Raw genomic sequence first — 21,661 nt, 5'->3', positions numbered from 1 at the left:
GTAGCACGTCGGCAGGATAACCGGGGTCATTAAGGGTAACTGACTGGATTCCAAGAGAGGGCAAACGCGTGAGGGGAAGACAGAAAATTAGGTGGGTAGATGAGATTAAGAAGTTTGCAGGTATAACGTGGCAACAGAAAGCACAGGACCGGGTGGATTGGCGGAACATGGGAGAGGCCTTTGCCCTGCAGTGGGCGTAGACAGGCTGATGATGATGATGATGATGATGATTCTCGGTGACTGCTGAAAACTGCGCTTCGATCTTTCGTTGACTTTGGAGTTGGTGCTTCGTGAACATCCATGTACACTTCTTGCATCCTGCTCAGTGCTTTTATTTTATTTTATTTACAAGTACGTCACAGGCATCAGAGACATTCTGTAATGAGGTCAAATACAAAAGTAGGAACAGTACAGGTTAATATCAAAAACGAAGGCAAGTACACAGAAGAACAATATATAATAACATTAAGAACGACAAGTGCGGCAAAATAGGTGCAAGTACAAAGCTAGTGATATGCAGCGCTAGATTACGAGGCATATGAAATCAGCAAGTTTGAAACACAAAAAACGGAATGCACAGTATATATTAGACATGTGGACTGCAAGCACTAATTGCCCAGATTTCAGGTTAAAAATTTCAGGTTTCAGGAACTTTAATGAGCATTTGTGCTTGTGACCTGAGCTCCTCGTTTCTTGGCACGTTGCGGATGTTTTATAACACCTTATTTGTGTTTGTTTCATCTCCCTCACTTGCCATTTGTTTTTTTTGTTGTTTTTTTGACACTCTAACTGCTCTTTCAGCTAATCCATTCGATTGGAGGTACCTGGGACTTGATGTTTGGTGTTCAGATCTCCATGCATTTAGAAATTATTGCAGTTTTGTGCTGAAAAGCAAGGTGCATTGTTAGACTCGAGTAAACTTGGTACCCCTTGTGTTGCAAGTTTAAAGAAATTAGATCGACCGCCATGACTGCCCCGTCTTCTCCGCCTTTAATGGAACACTCTAATCCTATAATGATGATACGTATGCCCCAGATGCGGCGGTCGTTTTCTTCCATTTTCAACACATTCCCGCCGCCGCCAAATGAACACACTGAATCGAAAGACGAGTATTGTCCCACAGCACTTCGAAACTTCGTCAACTGGCTTGCATCGAGTTCAGTAGTTACATGTTTAGTCGGTCACTAACGTTGCTGCATTTGGTAGAACATTTGCTGCGATGCGTCTGCTGGCGATGCACAGCGTTCACTTCCCCTTTCGTTCTTAAAGCCTCCTGGGCTACCAAAGGAACCGGGCATTCTGGCCTCGCGAATCTTCTATGGACCGTTATAGCGAAGTTTCATCAGGCAGGCAGGTACACAGCAGGTGGCTTAAAGGGCCAACCCTGCGTGATCGGGATTCAGAATATTAATCACCTATAGGGTCTTGAGTATCGAAGCCGCCTTCGTTATGGTAGTTTGCACCTGCGCTTCATGTTCCGGCTGCTTCGAAGGCTGGGCTACAGGACGGGTGTCGGAACAGAAATTCGTCGCCCTGGCCTCGCACGTCTCGAAGTTCTCATTGTTGAGAAAATCTTGTGATGGGCGGAGATACCGTTGACTGGTCGGGGTGCAGGGCTCTCGATATGTTCCTCTCTGTGCACGTCCAAGACCTTGGAAACCTCAGGTCGTCGTCGTAAAGGGCGAGTCAGTATGGAGCCGAAGTAGACGTGAGGGCTCCCGTCTCGCGAGCCTCCAGACGACGGCTGGGCTGTCAAGATGTACGTTGCTGACCTCCATGAACTGTCTTCCCTTGTGAACATCGTGCCGTCGTCGTGAAGGGCGAGTCAGTACGGAGCCGAAGTAGACGTGAGGGCTCCCGTCTCGCGAGCCTCCAGACGACGCCTGGAGTCACGTGGCTGGGCTGTCAAGATGTACGTTGCTGACCTCCATGGACTGTCTTCCCTTGCGAACATCGGGCCATCGTCGTGAAGGGCGAGTCAGTACGGAGCCAAAGTAAACATGACGGCTCCCGTCTCGCGAACCTCCAGACGACACCTGCAGTCACTTCAGTCCATGGGTGCTCCTAGCGGTCTCAGTTCCAGCCGGAGTCGTGGTCCCGGGTTTCACGGCACCATATGATACGACCACCGCATCTGGGGCATACGTATCATCATTATAGGATTAGAGTGTTCCATTAAAGGGGGAGAAGACGGGGCAGTCATGGCGGTCGATCTAATTTCTTTAAATTTGGTGCCGCGAAACCCGGGACTGCCCCTCGAGAGACGCCTTCACGTCACGGCCATGGCGAACTCGGAACAGCTGCGCAAGAAGCGTGGTGCCCTAAGGGCTGGCGACACGAGAGCGCTCACGCTTTTAACGGACCTGCTGCAGCAACCGGATCCTGACGCCTCTCAGATTAGCGGCCACATGGATTACCTCAAGGACAGGGAGAAAGCACTGTCGCAGCTCGACGACGTCATCCTTGCGACCACAGACGAACAGAACCTCGACCAGGAAGTAGGAACGGCGCAGGAATACAACGAGAACATTCTGTACGCAGTATCACGCGCCAAGTTCTGGCTTCAAGAACGTGAGAGGAATGCCGGAACTCAGGCTCGAGCAACTGAACTCGGGCCTAGCTACCTCGGATCTCCGAACTCCGGCGACGCAGCAGGCCAGTTGAGAGAGCACCGTCAGCGTTCAGTTCAACTACCGAAGCTACAGATACCGACTTTCGATGGTAGTCTGAGTGGATGGCAGTCTTTTTGGGACCATTTCGACGCCACCATCCACACGAACGCTGAGCTACCGCGGATTGAAAAGTTCAAGTACCTCCTCACCTATTTAACCGGCAGCACGAAGCGGGCTATCGAAGGCATCCGCTTAGCCGAACAAAACTATGACCTTGCGATCAAGACGCTCACGGACCGCTTCGGACGCCGGGATCTGCTCGTGAACGAACATATCGATCATCTTCTCGCGCTAAGCCCAGTGAAATGCTCATCAGAGGTCCAGAAGCTTCGTCTGCTGCACGACAATGTCCAATTTCACGTCAGCACCTTAGAAGGGCTTGGAGTTTCGCTAGACCAGTACACCGTGGTGTTAAACCGTGTCCTGATGCGATGTCTGCCAGAGGATCTCGCCATCATATACAGGCAGAAGACCAAGGAAACAAATTGCGCACCCAGTATTGCCGAAACTCCTGAAGACAGAACGCGGCTAACCAAGGATATGCTAACCTTCCTCCGCATCCAAGTGGAAATCCGGGAGGAAGGCCGGCAGCTGTCGCGTCGTGCACTGCAAGACAAACCCAGCACCCACATGCATGAAGAAATTTATGGCACGGAACCTATACCATCAGCGTCAGCTCTAACCGGGTCAACCTTGCCTGTCAGACCAGCGTGTCCGCTATGCCAAAGCAAGGATCATACGATCGCTTTCTGTAACGCTAACTTATCGGCTGAGGAGAAGCGTGCAAGGCTGCAGTACGCTAATTGTTGCTTCCGCTGCGGAACACGCAATCACATCGCCAGATTGTGCAGAAAATCCATCAACCTCAGGTGTGGTACCTGCCATCGACGCCACCTGACGATTCTCTGTGAATTATCGAGGCCAGCCGAAGACCTTCAATCAAGCGGTGGATCCCCGGCATTTCATGAACCACCGCCCCAACCAATGCGAAACGTCACAACCGCCCAGAGTAGTCACGTCGAATCTACGCCTGTATTGTTGCAGACAGGCCGAGTTTGGGCAGAGTCTGGAGACCGACGACTACTCGTGCGGATACTGCTGGACAGCGGCAGTCAGCGCACATACATTCGTGCAGACGTGGCAAAGATACTTACGTGCTCGGTCGTGGGAAAGGAAGAGCTCTCCATCGTCACATTTGGTGGCTCCAAGTCACGAAGACGAATTTCTGCAGAGCGTGTCAATGTGCGACTCCGCAGCCAGTTCGGCGCCTCACCAGTAACTCTGGAAGCCTTAACGATTCCTGAAATCTGTTCTGTAACAAGCCCACCGCTCGACCCCAACATTTTGCACCTGCTCGGCGAACGGGAGTACAGCGTGGCCAACAGCTTCAAACCAACCACATGGCAACCGGAAGAAATAAGTGTCCTCATCGGGTCCGACGCCTATTGGCAAGTTACCACAGGGAAAATTGATCGCATCAAGGAGAGGCTAACAGCGATCGACACCACCTTTGGATGGATTGTGCAAGGCCCTATTCAGTCCGACATCCACTTCGCATCAAGTGCACTGCTCGTCTCGAGCAGTAATTCTTCTGCAGTGGACCTCGATGTACCTTCGATGTGGTGTCTTGATGTCATCGGGATAGATGGAGCGCATTCACGAACCTTAGAGGGCAGCCACCACCTGTTTGGATCGGAGCTAGGCATTTCCAAGCGCAACAAGAATCATCCAGTTGACAACGCCGTCACCAGCGGCAGGAAGGTGGAAGAGGGTGAGACGGCAGGCGAACATGTCGACGCTCATCTTGGCCGCGCGCGTCGTCGTCACTGGTGGCAGAATGGGGGTGACGCCGCACTTGCGCAACTTTTCTCAGATCGGCTACTTTTTGTGCGAGCACCACGACGAGGATCGCATGTTGGAGATTTTACACGCCGAGTACATCGTCATCAAGCACGTCAAGAACGCCCTTCACGCCATAAGAGTCGGTCCCAGGGACGGAAAGGGGTGCGACAGCCGCAAATCAATGACCGCAGTGAACAGGCACTGCTGAAAGCAAAGCGAGCGGCGCGCAGGAATTCGTGCGCTGTCTGCCGATTGCGAAAGCCCGTCCAAGAGCGTTTCGACCGCACAACACAGATGGAACGCAAGCATGGAGTACAGGAATGCAAGGAGCGTAACAGTTCCTTCGATGGCAACGTCAACGCAATGGAGGACAACTTGGCGCAAGTCAATGATCTGGACCACGTGCCTCTCTTTCAGCTTCTGCCAATCAGCGGAGAGGACATGTTCATGGTTTCGCTGGATGAATCAAATGAGGCTTCTAAGCTTCTCGGTTCAACACTAGGACTGGAAGGGACGTGCATGGAACCTTTGGAACAATCATTCCCGAAAACTACGGAAAGTATCAGCCAACGAAAGCGAATGCCCTTAGAGGACCTGGAATCTGTGGAAAAAATGTTCGAATCAGTGAACCAACCGTTCTATATCTTACCCAAGCTAACAGAACCGAGGAACTGCCATGTACTTCCTAACAAGAACTGCGAGATTGGCATGGACACGAACGTCGTCCACGTTTACGAGAAGAATGAGAATGCGGTTGATGAGAAGGCCATGAACTCCTCATACGTCAGCCTGCCGCAGTTAATCAACGACCTCAACAACACAGGCCTCATGATCACGGACAGACCGCTTAAATCCTCCCGTTACCACTGGCTCAGTTGGAAGAGCATTAGACCACGAAGACGTCTAGAGAACAAGCTCGACGAGCTCCAGCAATTGATCCCGTCCCAATTCTTACTGGGAAGTCGACACACCTCGGTGCCACAACGTGCTTCCGCCTCGAGGCTCGCGAATGCACTTCCATTGCAACGCAAGGCTCGTCAACGCCAGCGCCTATCAACTGAGCTGCGGAAAAGACGCCAGCGAGCCTACCTATTTCTGTTGCGCCCACGTTATCACTGTTGAAGCTGCACCATGGACGCGTGTGATTCATATTGGCCCCCCTGGGAGGATGTTGCAAAATAGTGCGGAACGGAGCAACTTGGAGCGTGCCAGACTCTATCGAAGACGAGAAAACCGAAGCGGCATCGAGGGCGCGTGTACGTGGCCGGTGCAGCAGTTCGCCTTTAGTATTGCCATTAAACGGACGTCTCTCTTTCACGTCTGGGGAACCAGTCATTTCGTATCAGCAAGCAAATATTTCTGTTTTTTGATGACATCTGCTGATGTTCTTGTTAGTGCTTTAAGTCAATGTAGCCCGAGTAGCTGTCCATTATCACGAGATTTGGCACGGTCAGAGAGATACATTGACCATTTCCAACGTATTACTTGGTGCTTTCTTTTATAGCGTTGACTGCTTCTGTGGCTTCATTGGCTTGCTTGGCATATTGCTCAGGGTTTAGCAAACTCCTTGATCTATTGTTATATCCTAGGCCAGTAGATTTTCTCTGGCTTTCTTAATGCAGGTTCCTATTCCAAGATGTGCCTCATGTATCTGTTGGAGCAGTCATTTGCTCTAGGTATCAGGAGCGATTATGCAGTTGCCCTTGAAGAGGATATCCTTGCTGATGGCAAGTTTTCTTGGAATGGCCAAAAGAGCTTCTATGCTTCTCAAAGTACGCTCTTTTGTTTTTTCTTGCCAGGCGTTATGGGTTGCTTTGAACATCAGAAGGGTGTCTTGCTGGGCGAGTTGGTACGATAACATCATTAAAACAGTGCAAAAAACACGGACACCGAAAAGGAGCACACTACACAGCGCTGACTGTCAACTCAGATTCATTGAAGAGCACACATTCATAATGCCAATCACTAAATCTCCTCTTTACTTGTTGTTTGGGATCGCGTTTTTTTTTCTTGAGTATATATGCGTGTGTGTTCTTCAATAAATCTTGAGTTGATAGCACTGTGTGCATGTGCTCCGTTTCGTGTCCATGTTTTTTGCAGCTGCTTTTAATGAGGTTGTTTTGAGGACTCCTTGTAAATGTGGCTCTTGTTGTAGGTCTCTTTAGCTTCTCCAGGGTTGTTCCAGCCATGTTGCCAGTACCTGGAGGGTTACGAAAAGAGTTAATCTCAAATTGAGCATGAGGCAGTGAGCAATAGAAAGAAAAAATGATAGGTGTACCTTACGGGACAAGAAAAGAACAGAGTGGGTCAGGAAACAAGACCACATTGTTACGCACAGTTCAAAAATTGCACTTTAATCTAGTAGCTTAAACTGGGCAAACTCGTGGCTTATAAACAAACCGATCAGAGAAAATGTCTGCCTAACACTGCACGCATTCAGGCTGATGACAATGATTGTGATGATGCCCAGCACTTCCATGTCTTGTGTTACCATCCCTGCGTTTCTTCATGTTTGCAGTCGTGGCTCAAGAGGTCTACAAGAACCAATTCCTTGCATTCTTCGTAGACATTCTTTGGTGCTTGATACTCCACATCAAGCGACAGCCGGTTGTGGCGTGGTGGGACATTGGCTTTTCACTGATGCAGTGGTGGTCCAACTGCGTCATTCATGCCATTTTGCTACAGTTCTACCTCTCTGCCCCTTACTGCGCCCAACGAAGGGCGTCTTGCGCCAACTGCCCCAGCGTTCACATTTTGGCTGCTTAAACAGCAGTGGAGCGTTTCTGTCCCAAAGTATTCTTCCTTTGGTACCAAATTCACACAGCGTTTCCATATTGCTCCAACCGCCCCAGCGTTCGCATTTTGCCTGCTTGAACGGCAGTGGAGCACTTTTGGCCCCAAAGTATTCTTCCTTTGGTACCAAATTCACAGAGCGTTTCCATATTGCCGCTGTACCTATTGCCCCTCTTTCCACCGATGCACTTTTCCTTGTCATAATCGGCCTAACCGTACATGGGTGCGATCTCCATTATTGATGGTTCCGTATGTTGTCTGTAGTCTGGCAGCCCGTCGCTCTTGATGAGGAAATAGGAATAATACGTGGACAGGTGATTTTTTTTGCACAGCCATTATGTAGCCCCCTCCCCCTGTCTACAGGCCTGGTCAGACTAACTATTAACTGTGCGCTTTGATGATCACTGGTAGCACAGTCACTACAGTTAATGGAACAGTGTTGTGTGCTTTCAGATTTACATTATATGTGTGCTCTGTATTTAAACCACCAATCTGCCAGAGAAATTTAAGAACAAACACCATGCTGGGTTTTAACATAACGAGGTGTGCAGGAGCAATAAGATGTCTTCACTTGGCAAAGCACGCAAATATACTGAGCTTTCGAATCTCTACTGTGTGATATGGTTGTCATCGTTATTTTCAGGCGTCATGGACTTTGATGTCTATATCCTACACGAATGCGGAGGCTGTCAAGCCAACTATTTCCCAGGTACAAGAGATGACAGGATTGGTGCGTGGGGTAAGTGCATTTGAACTATTGGAATGACTAGTAAGGTCATCTTGTTGGCCAGTTGGTAAAGCATGGTGAAACAGGAAACAGCGCAGTAAAAGACGACGACAAAGAAGGATCACACACCACACCACACGAAGCGCTGACTGACAACTGAAGTTTATTCAGGCGAAAACGTATATAAATACATTCGCTAGGTACACCACGTCACAAACAAAATGATACAAAGCATGAAAAGGCACAGAGACACTAATACAACAGAAACCTTGATCATCATCACATGATGCATCGTGATTGAAGGGCATAAGCGGTTCAGTTGAGACGGTTAGCCGATAAATACGAAATTTCTTTGTCAGATAGAAAACAGACGGAGTACTGACACACTTTTCTTTAACATTGAAATGTAATACGCTTCGATAAGTTCTATTGTCATTTGATTCTGGTTCTTAGCTAACACATCACAATTCTCAAACTTGGGGTGACAACCACATTGCTTACAATGAATACCTAGATGGCCACTAACAAAACTGGTCACGTTATTGTTGTGCTCGAGAAGTCTATCATTTAAACATCGGCCAGTCTGGCCGACGTAGAATCTGCCGCATGACAGATTCTACGGTAGATGACGTTCCGGATACATGGCACGAAGGGTGACTTGTTTTGCTTACTACAGGTGATACTGTCATCGGGGGTGCTGTTGACGCGGTTACACAATTTTGACAACTTATTAGGCACCCTCAAAACGACTCTAACCTGCTGCCCCGACTCTAGCCTGCTGACCAATCCGCTTTAAATTGTGTGACACTTTATGGTAAAACAGTGAGTTTTACGATAAAGACCTTTTACCATAGACCTTTTTAACAAGGAACATGTAATGATACCAAAATGTCAAGTAATCTTACAAACACATGCACGCACCTGCATCAGTTAGGGGGAGCAGGAGGGTCGATTCCCTCCCGTGCAACGTACACTCACAGAAAAGATAGAGTAAAAAGGGTGTCTTTTTGTCTCACAGCAACAACCTTCATTTATTTTGCCTTCCTTTCCTTGCATTATCGCCGCGCGTCCGGTACTTTCTGGTCACGAACGGCATGTGCGCTATCAGCGTGACATAGCATTCTTGGTAGGAAAGTTGCCAGCTCCGAGTTTTCAAGATAGGAAACGCAAGCAACCCAGATGACCGTTATGTTTGTGGGACAAAAAGACACCTTTTTTACTCTATCTCTTCTGTGAGCGTACCTTAGTAGCCCTATTTAGAAGTTGCATTTTGTTGTGCACAAGTAGTAAATGCTGCAATGAACCTTGCACACAATCCCCCGAATTTTCAGCACCACAATGACAGATATTCATAGCATACCTCTCTCAATGCGCAGTTAGTCCTGCTTGACTTTCCCTCCCCTTGAGGCAATGCTCGCTGTCGCCCGTGATACATGCTACCTATCTGCATACACTTGAAGGCCATGCCACTGCTCTATCACGGCAGCCATGAAAGGGCATTGACGGCTGTAGGAGCCCAGCTTACTGATTAGGTCTGAATAGTGACGGAAGCAGCCTTTGTTGCACCTTGAAGTATGAGCACCAAATTCAAAGTTGCCATGAAACACTGTTTCAACATTGTCACAAAGTGCTGCCAATCGGTAGTCAAGGCTCCTGAGAACATGTGAGCCAACCATTATAGTGTAGCACGCGGCCTGGCATTTCCAATGACTTCTCAAAGTCAGTTACAAATTGTTCCCTCTACTCCCGACAAATGATGCCATAAACCCAAATGTCTGCGCCATAAACCCAGAGTTCATGGCCATTGGCAGATTTATTCATCGGGAGCTGCATAATTACTGCAGCTACCGCAAGATACCACCACGTGCCCGGGCGCGCACTCGTGATCACACTGAAAGCAAGCCGGGCATTCGAAGAAAAAAAAAAGAAAATACTCAAGGCCATGACGCATGCTGATGAAGGGACGCATTTTCTGCCCCCTTGTCATACCCTCCCTGCGTAGCTTTCAGCCAATTAGCTAGTACGAGAGGAGAGAGAAATCGCTTGACGTGTGCGACAAATCCCTGCATGAGCTCTTTTAAGGAAGCCATTCAACATATACTAAGAAAAGTGTTGCAGAGCCCCTTTAAGTGTGTAGAATGAAAACCTGTAGGGTACCTCCTGAGAAATATTGCGGTGTTATACTGTGACAATGGCTGGCACACACAGCCTCACTTCTTCCAGCTATGCGTACTGAAGGACAATACGAGTTTGAGCACTCCAGTGCAGGGTGTCGCATCTGCACTTCTCATGACGCGCACCAATTGCGCTGGTGCATTAGCCTAAAAAATATAAATAAAGAAAATTGTTTGCATAAACCAAAGCTCACGTAGATAATTGTTATGTATTTGAGAAACAAATATTACGACTTACTATTATGGATAAAGCTTTCAAGTGCACGTGTTTTGTTTTACTGCTGCTAATTGAAAATTTTAGCATTGGACTGTCAACTAACCAAGTGGCCATCTTTTCAGTCCTAATAGTATAAATAATTCCGTTTTCCCACTAAAGATTTTTCGTTGCTTTTGCCACATTCTACAGCATCACTTATGATGTTGTATATTTTACTGCAGAAATCACAAAACCCCAGATTTTTTAGGTGCATGCTTATATTGTGTGATGTACTCATGTATCTGGCATGTCACTGAGGTGGGCATTAGGTGACAGTCCTGGTACCACAAAGAAGTAATGTTTTGCAGTTTCTGATCAAAATCGACGACAACGTCATGTACGCAAGGCTGACCGGATACATAGACGCCAAGGATCTTTTGGAGAATACTACAGCCATCACTGGAACGACGACGATCGTGGGCTCCGGATGTAAGAGGTTTCTATTTGTTTTTTGGTGTGTGACCATATGCATGTGTGCCAGAAGGGCTACAGAATTGGCCGCGTGAGAACAGCAACTGGCGCAGACAATGTACCGTACTGCTTATGAAAAATCTCTTCCCTAACAGTACACCAGTTCTCCAAGCGGTATACGTGACTTTTGGAGAAATGTGTCGGCAAATCCTCAAAAATAAGCTAATTGTAATACTTGCTTGCTACCTTCATAATCACTTTTTATGTAGCAGCTGACATCTTAAAATGACTACTCATAAATTACGGCGGTAGTTGAAGTTGATTTAGTATGTAGCTACTAGTTGCTGAGGTCAAATGGGGGCATTTGAGGTCAGTCGTGTGAAGAGCCCATTGCCGCCTTCAAATTTTAAAAAAATGTGGCCTTTGGCAACCGCGAAGCAACGAAATTCGGCCAACTTCACTGGCAAAACAAAAAGCAGAGTGCAGATGAGCGCAATGTTGGGAAACGGGTGTCTCAGTTTGCGACTGCTTCTGCGCAGAGCTGATAGACGGAGCGATCAAGGCGACGGTGAGTTAAGGCAAATTTATATACATATCTACAGAGGCGTTACATATTCGGCGCTGGGGCCGACAGCTTATTGGGCTCGCACAGCGGTGCGACGACGACCCGCGATTTCTTCGTTCGCTGTCTCGCTGTCTCTCTGTCTCTCTCTCTCCGCGCAGCTTGGTTCTTTTATAGCCCTGGGCGATCGCTTGCATCAGCCAGTAGTGCGAAGCCTCCAATCAGGAACCGCCGTTGGTCGCTGGCTCGAACCGGATCCGCGGGGAGGAGGGCTTGCCGCACGTTGCGGGAGAGATTTCCGTCGGTTGCGTCAGGCGCAGCGCCGGAGTTGCCGGGGATTGCGTAAGACTCCCGCTTCGTTGCATCAGCGGGTGTCGACGCTGGTTGCGTCAGACGTTTTACCAGCTTGAATTCCTTGTCGAAGCAAGGAAGTTTGGGTTGGGAGCCCTGGCATAACAGCACCCCCGCCGCCAGACAATGCGCCGGAAAGACGAGCTGCTTCCACGTGGCTCGGATGCCGGGCGCGCTCGTTCGCCAGGTCCATCCAGGTTCACCTCCAGGGCCATGGGGACATTTGGCTCCACGCTTCGTTCCGTGAACAGATCCCAGTCGCCAGGCCGGATCCCGGCTCCAGTGGCTTGTCGCCAAGATTTGTCGACTTGCTTTGCTCGTCTCTTCTGACGATCTTTCGTATCAGCACTTGTTGATCGTTCTGCAACTTGTCAAGAACGGTCCGGCAACAGACAACACACGACACAAGCAAGTGCCCTCGGTCACCCCACAGAACACCAGACCTAAATAGAATAATATATTCCTAGCTACCTTTATGTCGAATTTTGTTCCCTCTATATCAAGAGGCACATGTGAGACACCAAAACTCTTAAAACAGAACTCAAAATATTACACGTGTAACAAACGCAATGAAACAGAATTCAAAATAATCTTGGCCCCTTGAGATCACTCAGGACGGAAGCGCTCAGCTGAGGCCGCAATGAGGACAAAATTTTGCCCCAATTTGCCAGCGAAAACCGAAAGGATAGCCGAAGACGGCACTGATTAGAACGCGCGACTCAGTGCGTCTGCGTTCGCGTTTAGCTTTCCTTTCTTGTAACGAACGTTCAAGTTGTGCTGTTGGAGTATCATGCTCCACCTTAATAACCGGCCGCTTTTGGACGACATGTTATTCAACCAGGTTAGAGGACAGTGGTCCGTTTCGACCACAAACTTGGAACCGGAGACGTAACAGGCCAGCTTTTGAACGGCCCACACGAGGCAGGCACATTCCTTTTCAGAGGTACTATATGCCTCTTCCCTGCAGCTCAGTTTTCGGCTTAAATACAAAACTGGTCTTTCGTGACCAGTGTCATCTTCCTGGCACAATATAGCTCCCATTCTGCGATCACTCGCGTCGCACTGAATGATAAAGCCCTTGGAAAAGTCAGGCGCCATGAGAACGGGTTTTTCGCTTAAGGCTTGTTTAAGCTTGCAAAACGCATTCTCTTTCTCCGGGTCCCATGTCACTTTAACTGGCTCCGACTTTCGAAGTGCGTCAGTTAGAGGGCTGGCAATGGTAGAGTAGTTTTGCACATAATGCTGATAGTATCCCGCTAGTCCTAAGAAAGCCCTTATCTCAGACTTGGTGGTTGGTCGTGGATAGTTCACGACGGCGGCTACCTTGATCTCTGAAGGTCGACGCCGGCCACGCCCCACAACGTGTCCCAGGTAAGACACCTCGCCGCATCCTAGGTGACATTTAGCAGGTTTCGCTGTAAGACCCGCTTCTTTCAACTTGTTCAGCACGACTCGTAAATGTTCGACGTGTTCTTCCCAGGTGTTCGAGAAGATGGCGACATCGTCGAGATACGGCAGTGCGAACTCGGACAGGCCATTAAGAACGCGGTCCATTAGACCCGAAAAGCAATAAGGCGCATTTTTCAGTCCAAAACTCAGCATAAGGGGACGATACGTTCCGAATGGAGAAACGAACGCGGCGTAGCGGCTAGCACGCTCGGTAAGAGGGACCTGCCAATAACCTCGCACGAGGTCTAGCGTGGAAATGTAGTTTGACTTTGACACTGTTTCCACCCTTTCCTCTAGATTTGGTATCGGATAGGTCTGGTCTCGAGTTATGGCGTTAAGGCGCCGATAATCGATGCATGGCCTAGGATCCTTTCCCGGCACTTGAACCAATATTAGAGGAGATGTATAGTCACTCTCACCCGGTACTATGACTCCCAACTCAAGCATTCTATCGATTTCCTCCTTCATGATCTGCTTCTGCACAGGGGAACATCGATATGGCTTACTACGGATTGGTTCCTCACATGTCAGCTCGATGTCGTGCTTAATAACCGTCGTTTTTCCGGGACGGCTGGAAAACACGTCTTTAAACTCAGAAACAATCCTCCTCAAGTCCTCCTTCTGGACTCGACTTAACCTTGGCTCCAGGTTCAACTGTTCCAACATCACCTCTGAACCCCTTTCGCTTACATCGCTAGAAGTCAGAATTTCTGCTCCTTCCTCCTCTGAAGCATTCAAAAGCAGGTTTACGACCGCCTGACGTTGAACGTACGGTTTCATCAAGTTGCTGTGATAAATTTTGTTAGACCGCTTTCCTAATTTCACTTCGTAGTTGGTATCGGAAAGCTTCGATATTACCTTAGCGGGCCCCTCCCAATGAACCTCCAGCTTGTTCTTCTTGGAAGGCCGCAGCAACATTACCTGACTTCCCACTTCGAAGGTACGTTTTTTTGCTGATTTGTCGTAGTATTCTTTCGACAATACTTGCGCTGCCTTCATGTGGCTCTCCACAAGATCTTTTGTTTTTCCGAGCCTCTGAAGGAGGTTGAGAACATAAGCAACTACATTCGGGTCCTCATCATATCCCTCCCAGGATTCGCGTAGCATTCGCAAAGGTGTTCTTAAGCTCCGGCCATATACAAGCTCTGCGGGACTAAAGCCAGTGCTCTCATGAGGAGCAGACCTCAAAGCAAACATAGCGGGAGGAATACATGCTTCCCAGTCGCATTTGTGCTCATAACAAAGAGCTCTCAGTATACGTTTCAGAACTGAATGCATACGCTCTACCGGATTAGATTGTGGGTGATGGATTGAACTGTGCACCACCTTGATTCCACATTTATCCAAAAAGGTAGAGGTAAGGCAACTGGTGAAGACGCTGCCATTGTCGCATTGAATTTCAGAAGGAAATCCGACACGCGCGAATATCGAGAGCAGAGCATCCACGACGTGTGGAGAATTGAGCTCCCTAAGAGGTACCGCTTCTGGAAATTTCGTTGCCACACAGAGGGCAGTCAGGATGTATCGACAACCTTGCCTTGACTGCGGCAATGGCCCAACAATGTCGATAACTAGGCGCCGAAAAGGTTCCGTTATAACTGGCACAAGCTTCATGGGCGCCTTCCACTTGTCCGTGGATTTCCCCACCCTCTGACAAGTGTCGCAAGAGCGCACAAAGTCTTCGGTATCTTTCCAGCATTTCGGCCAGTAAAACTCAAGGGAAATCCTAGCCTTGGTCTTCTTCAAGCCGAGATGCCCTGCCCACGCGTTTTCGTGCGCAAGTTCCAATAGCTGGCGACGATACTTTTGCGGTATCAAGAGTTGCTCATACCTGCGACCTTGTACATCTGTGTAGCTACGATACAATAGCCCAGATTTCTCATAAAAAGAAACATTCTTTTTCTTTACTCCCAATTTTACGCTTTCCATTAGCGCTTTTATCGAGATGTCTTCACGCTGCACTCGAATGAGCGTCGCTCGATCAACCCTCGACAGCTCACACCAACTTTCAGCTGCAGGCTTGAGCGTATTGCCCGCCTCGCCCAACGGCGCCACTTCGGTTTCTCCGCCGACGGAGACGACGCTACCCGCTTCAGCTGCCGGCGGCTCGAGTAACCCACCCCGAGAGTTTTCTGTCCGAGGCTCGCTCGACTCGCTGCCAAGGTCACGCAGCTCGGCCACTTTTGCCGGTGGTGGCGTACTACATGGAACGAGATCAAGTTCCTGTGAAAGCTTCCGCGCTTGCGATCGCGTGAGGGCCATGTACGCAACGCTGGGAAAGAACGATTTACCCTGCTCTTTGAGAAGCTGCTCCGAGTTGTTCGAAAAAAGATAAGGAAAACAATCTGGGAGAGCAGCAGACACAGCCGCTTCGGTGTGAAGCTTACCGAAAGAGCCTTCAATGATCACCGTAGCGATCGGTAAGCAAGTGCTCTGCTCCTCGGCGACCTGCCTGATCCATGCGCATTCTCCTGACAAGTCGTTCGGAGACACTAATGAAGGATGGACAACGTCCATAGTTGCCGCTGAGTCTCGAAGTGCTCGACACGTTTTCCCATTGACGCTAATCTCCTGAATATACGGTTCTAACAACCGCATGTTCTTTTCTGATGCACGGATCGTTGCGAAAGCAACCTTTTGTTTACAATTTACCGCGATGTGCCCTTCTTTTTTGCAATTGTAACAGATTAGCGGCTTCCGTGACTCAAACGCCCGTGTAGTATCAGTGCGCTCTTTGGGAAGCTCACTCGACTTCTGCGCTTCCGTTTGCCCTTCCCTAACAGTCTGCTTCGTAAAAGACGGGTCTTTTCTGAAATTACGGTGCGGAGCAGGCTTTCGGTCATCAGGTTTTTTTGAAAAGCCCTCTTTTCTCTCAGCTTTTTCAACACGCACGGCCCTACTGTGCAAGTTTCTACGAGTGTAGTACTCTTCAGCTAACTCTGCTGCCTTGTTTAGCTGTACTTCTCCAAGCTTATCCTGCAGCCAAAGCTTGACATCATCTTCGATACAGCGGTAGAATTGCTCCAATGCTATGCACTCTACCACTTTATTGCGATCGTCATAGACATCTTCGCCCTTGAGCCATTCAATTAAATCGGCTTTAAGACGAAACGCGAAGTCAACGTGTGACTCATTCCCCCTTTCTGCATACCGGAACCTTTGCCGGAAAGCCTCGGGTGACAATTTATATCTTCTCAACAGGGCCTCCTTAACCTCGTCATAGCTCTCAAACGCCTCCCTCGACAAGCACGTTATCACGTCGGATACTTCCCCGGGGAGAAGAGCTAACAGGTTCTGTGCCCAAAGAGACCGCTCGATGCCATTTCTATCGCAGACATGTTCGAACTTTACGAGATACTTCGCCATGTCCTCGCCCACTACGAACGGTGGCAGTTGGTCCCGAATTCTATGTCCACTAGCCTGAACCGTCGCAGAAGCTACGTTAGGCGCTTGCGAACACTGACGGAGTGCCAATTCCATTCTTTTCATCTCGAGGCGCTCTTCGCGTTCCTCACGCTCGCGGCGTTCTTGTCTTTCGGCTTCCTCGCGCTCACGGCGTTCTCGCCTTTCCGCCTCTTCACGCTCACGAAGTTCTCGTCTCTCGGCCTCCTCGCGCTTGCGGCGTTCTTGCCTTTCCGCCTCTTCACGCTCACGAAGTTCTCGTTCTCGTCTTTCGGCCTCCTCGCGGCGTTCTTTGATATCCGCCCAGGCCTCATCGACTTCCTCAGCCGTTACTCCCTCCTTCTGCATGATCTCAAGAATCGCTTGCTTTCGCTTCGCACGGCCCAGAGTGAGGCCGAGTTCTTCACAAATTTCGATGAGTTCCTTCACTTTAAGGTTCTCCATCGTTCACACTAGCCTCTTGCTATTTGCCCTCGTTAGAATCTACTTGCCGTATCCCCTATAAGTCTACTAGAAAGACACGCAAGCAATTCTCAACCTGCCGTGTTTACGCCCTCCGCATTAACTTTGGTTTCAAAGCGCTCCGACTTGGCTCGAAACAATCAAAGCTCACTCCAATGCTTCACACAACCTTCTCTAAACTACGATAACCTGTGCTAGAGAAGTCTGGTGAACTGAAGGGAAAACATCAGGCACTCACCGCATCGAGGTAGCTGACGCCGGCCGATCCCGCAGCTGCCATCCACTGTTGGGAAACAGGTGTCTCAGTTTGCGACTGCTTCTGCGCAGAGCCGATAGACGGAGCAATCAAGGCGACGGTGAGTTAAGGCAAATTTATATACATATTTACAGAGGCGTTACATATTCGGCGCTGGGGCCGACAGCTTATTGGGCTCGCACAGCGGTGCGACGACGACCCGCGATTTCTTCGTTCGCTGTCTCGCTGTCTCTCTGTCTCTCTCTCTCTCTCCGCGCAGCTTGGTTCTTTTATAGCCCTGGGCGATCGCTTGCATCAGCCAGTAGTGCGAAGCCTCCAATCAGGAACCGCCGTTGGTCGCTGGCTCGAACCGGATCCGCGGGGAGGAGGGCTTGCCGCACGTTGCGGGAGAGATTTCCGTCGGTTGCGTCAGGCGCAGCGCCGGAGTTGCCGGGGATTGCGTAAGACTCCCGCTTCGTTGCATCAGCGGGTGTCGACGCTGGTTGCGTCAGACGTTTTACCAGCTTGAATTCCTTGTCGAAGCAAGGAAGTTTGGGTTGGGAGCCCTGGCATAACAGCAACTAGGAGACAACCAGAGTGATGTCACCATTCGCGACAACAATCGAGGACTAAAATTAGCTTTGAATATTGGTTTCAATACAGCTTCAAGTAGTGCAGTGTCGCCTAATAGACCTTTTTCAAGCAATCCCAGAACCCCCCGAGGGCGCGCGAAGCACTACGGGAAAAGTGTGTACGGTGAGCCCGCCGGCTGTTCCGTCGCTCGCTGCTCGTTGGCGCAGTGGGAGCACCAAACGAAGAAAAAAACGCGTCGCCGCTGGTTGACTATTATTAAATCCTAAATACTACACGTCTGAACGCCCCTGCATGTATCTCTACGCATGAAATGCGAAAGAAATGATGCAGTCAGTGTAGGTATATTACCGAGCGGATGTATACCGGATGTAGCAGTTAAGCGGCATGCGAGTTATCAGGTGCCGGTATACATGCAGTAAAAACGTGCTATCGTGAGCAATGTGAGCTGGAACACCGAATTCGTATTTATTCAATGATTACTTGTTCACAAGCCACTACGGCATTTAATGCCATAGTGGCTCGTGATAGGGTTTAACCAAACTGTAGAGAGGTGTTACAGTGTTACAGTGTTCAGGTATACAGATGATTATATTATTTTAATTGACAAGTCGTGAGCTGCACAAAGAAGTGAGCCCATCCTAAACGTGTTTAAAAAAAGGGATTGGACTAGAATTCACTTGCGAGATGCCTTGCTCTGATAATTTGCAGTTTCTTGATACTACATGCTTCTAAGTTTCACTGCGGAGCATGTTCGCGGGCACTATAGCCCGCGTTCAGTGAAATCCGTGTTCAATTTCGCGTCGGCGCATTCGAATGTTGTTAAACGAGGAATTGTGATGTCATGATTACGCAAGGCATTGGAAAAAATCTTGCGCACACAAGATGAGCAGTAGTTTCCAGCTGCAAAGTGATCAAAGGGGCGGGATATTCTGCGTATCGTTGTATCGGTTCACGAAAATCTGTCCCCATGGCAAAGAAAGATTAACACGGACGTTCTTCATTCGTTAAGAATGAAGAAACTAGAAATACTGCAGTTATTCCACATATGTATAAGAAGTTCTTCAGTCGCATGGCCTGAAGAACGTAGGGAAGCGATGTGGGGGTGAAGGTTGTGTTTGCCGCCCCAAATAAGCTCAGTCGCATTAAGGTCGCAGGGGTCTGCGGTTGGCAAAGAAAAATGCGGTCAGAGGCATGCCGATTGTTTTGTAAATTGTGTAGGAGTTAACCGCAAATTTCTCTTTCTTGTCTCCACATGTACATCGGCCAGACTGGTCGATGTATTAATACGCGCCTCAGCGAGCATCGAAATTCATTTAATGGAGGCGTCTCATCTCGCCTCTCTATGTCAGTCATGCAATTGTAATCCCATCTTCGAAAGCACAGTAATTTTGTACCATCAACCTAATCAGACAACGCCAGAAATTTCGGTGGCATATCATGTCACAAATAACGCCACACTTTGTGTCAGTCAACCTTCTCATTCGTTACAAGACAAGGAATTCTACTTTATTAATCGACTGTAAGCACGCGATTTGGTTGTTTGACTTTTCGTACCTCTTTATGAAAACGCGCGACGCACTCCCATTTTTTTATGCTTTTTTTCACGCGTGCAATAATCTTTCAGTTGTGTGTGAGTGCTGGTTTGTGCATTTCCTTCCTTGTACTGCTCCTTTCTTTTCTTGCTCTAAGTATTATTCCAACGTGTAGTTAGAGCACCAACGAAGGTTAGTAGGCACTTATAGTTGATATCGTTACATATATGGTGCGAGCGACGCAATGGATGTATCCTATTTCCCCAAATGCCGACTACACTTTCTAGTGTCCTCTTTAAATATCCGAAACTGACACTGTAGTCGTCGACAGTGTCGATGGACGTTGATTCCGAATGCATCCGTGAATCATAGACCGCTCCTGCACTTCATAGGCAACTGAGCTCAAAAAAAAAAAGTGACGCTTCTGAGCCGCTCAACTTAAGAGTTACTGTATATGCTTAAAGCAGGCCCGTAGCCAGAGGGGTGGGGGCAGGGGGCCCGGGCCCCGCACGAAATTGTGATGACACATGGTGTTTTATCGAAAATAAATCCTGAAAATAGGCGTTTTTCTCAAATAGTCAATGTTTTCAGCAAGTGCCCCCCCCCCCCCCCCCGAAAGAAATTCCTGGCTACGGGCCTGGCTTAAAGGTAGCATATACAGTAACTCTAGCTCAACTGGTCCAACAGTGGGAGAGATGCAAATCGTCGAGCGGCCGTCGCAGCTAAGCACTGAAGTTCGTGATTGAATTGCGCAGTAACATGTTGCACCTTGCCAAATTCACTGTGTCTAAGAAGTGCTGGCACGGCGCAAGCAGAAGGCTACAGCGCGCAGCGTACACTCATTTCCCATGAGCGTTTGCGCGCCCGTTGGTGGCGCTCGTGTGCTTGAAAAAGGTCTATTGTGCCACGTGTTGGGCGGCCACCATTGCTGCTGAAATCCCAAAAAATATTGTGTGATGACAAAACCTTTACGCTTTTCAAGGAAGCAGTCCTGTCATTTCATGTCATATATGCTAATAAAACAAATAAAGCGGGTATATCAGTATGGGTAATCCCCCATTTTTTTAGTAAGATTTTTGACAGAAATCTATTTGAAAATCTCACCAGGACTGATGCATTCAGACGAACGCACATAACAATTACTCCTCGCTGATATCTGAAAATCTCGCACAGAGTACAGTCAACTGCTGATTTTCCGGACGTGCTTGAAAATACAAACAGCCTCATGGCATCACCACTATGTCCATAGAGTCAGTGTCTGAATTCGTCTGAATTTTCTTAAGCTGAAACTAGCAATGTGGGATTTCTCAGTCTTTCTGCTGAAATTGCAAGGTCCGAAGCGACAAAAAATTAAAGCCACTAGCGCTGCTTCGTATATCATCTCGCAGACAGCACTTTCTCATGTCAATCCGTTTGCAGCCGTAGTGGATTCTAAGAGACAGTTTTGCCGCAGTGTCGAGGTGTTATGTGGTGAAGCATACCAAGAATCTAAAGGGTCCCCTGTTAAGGGTCAGTGCGATGATACCTTAATAGATAAGTATGAGAGATGCACGGAGGCGTGATGGCGGCAGACGCACCGTTATGATTTAATTATTAAACTGCTCAGCGCAAAAAGCAGACACAGCGCACACGGAATTGACGAGGACCAGCACAGACTTCCAACTGAATTTTGTTACAATTACGCACAAATATATAGCCTACAGAAACGATAAGACCACATGCTTATGCAGAAAGCAAAAAGCTGGCAACTCTAGTATGATAAACATCTTCATCTAACTGCTTCATTGCGCATGGCGTGGCGCTGTTGTAAGCGTATTACAAGCTTTTAATAGACGACAGCCGAAGCACAGAGTATTGCTGAGTACTGCTGCCTCTTCGTGCGAGACCGCTAATTGAGCCGCGCTTTCAGGAATAAAGCCAGCTGGCTATCGCCGGGCCCATGTGCACTCATGCACGGAGTGAGTGACGCGTCTCTGCCGGGAGTGACGAACACTAACAGCATACGCATGCATATGCACGAAAAGTGCCCCAGCAGTAACTGTGAGCGACATGCTGCACACAACTTTAATGTTTAACTCCATGCGATGGCAGCCTAACCTAACCTAGCTAACCTATGAAAGCTATGTTGAAATGTCGATGGTGATTTGAGAGCTTGAGCAAAATAAAAAAAAAGGAGCATGGATTCGATGCTTTGGACTG

General features: G+C 48.6%; 1 protein-coding gene across 1 annotated transcript in view; it reads left to right on the top strand.

The window, feature by feature from the left end:
- The window catches only part of LOC119383707 (calumenin-B-like), a 583,129-nt gene that overhangs the window by 383,628 nt on the left and 177,840 nt on the right, over nt 1–21,661 (top strand). The gene's annotated exons all lie outside the window — the stretch shown is intronic.

The sequence above is a fragment of the Rhipicephalus sanguineus genome, chromosome 2 (genome assembly GCF_013339695.2).
Source record: "Rhipicephalus sanguineus isolate Rsan-2018 chromosome 2, BIME_Rsan_1.4, whole genome shotgun sequence".
NCBI lineage: Eukaryota > Metazoa > Arthropoda > Arachnida > Ixodida > Ixodidae > Rhipicephalus > Rhipicephalus sanguineus.
The sequence above is the reverse complement of the archived record's forward strand: the minus strand, read 5'-3'. Positions and strand labels throughout refer to the sequence as shown.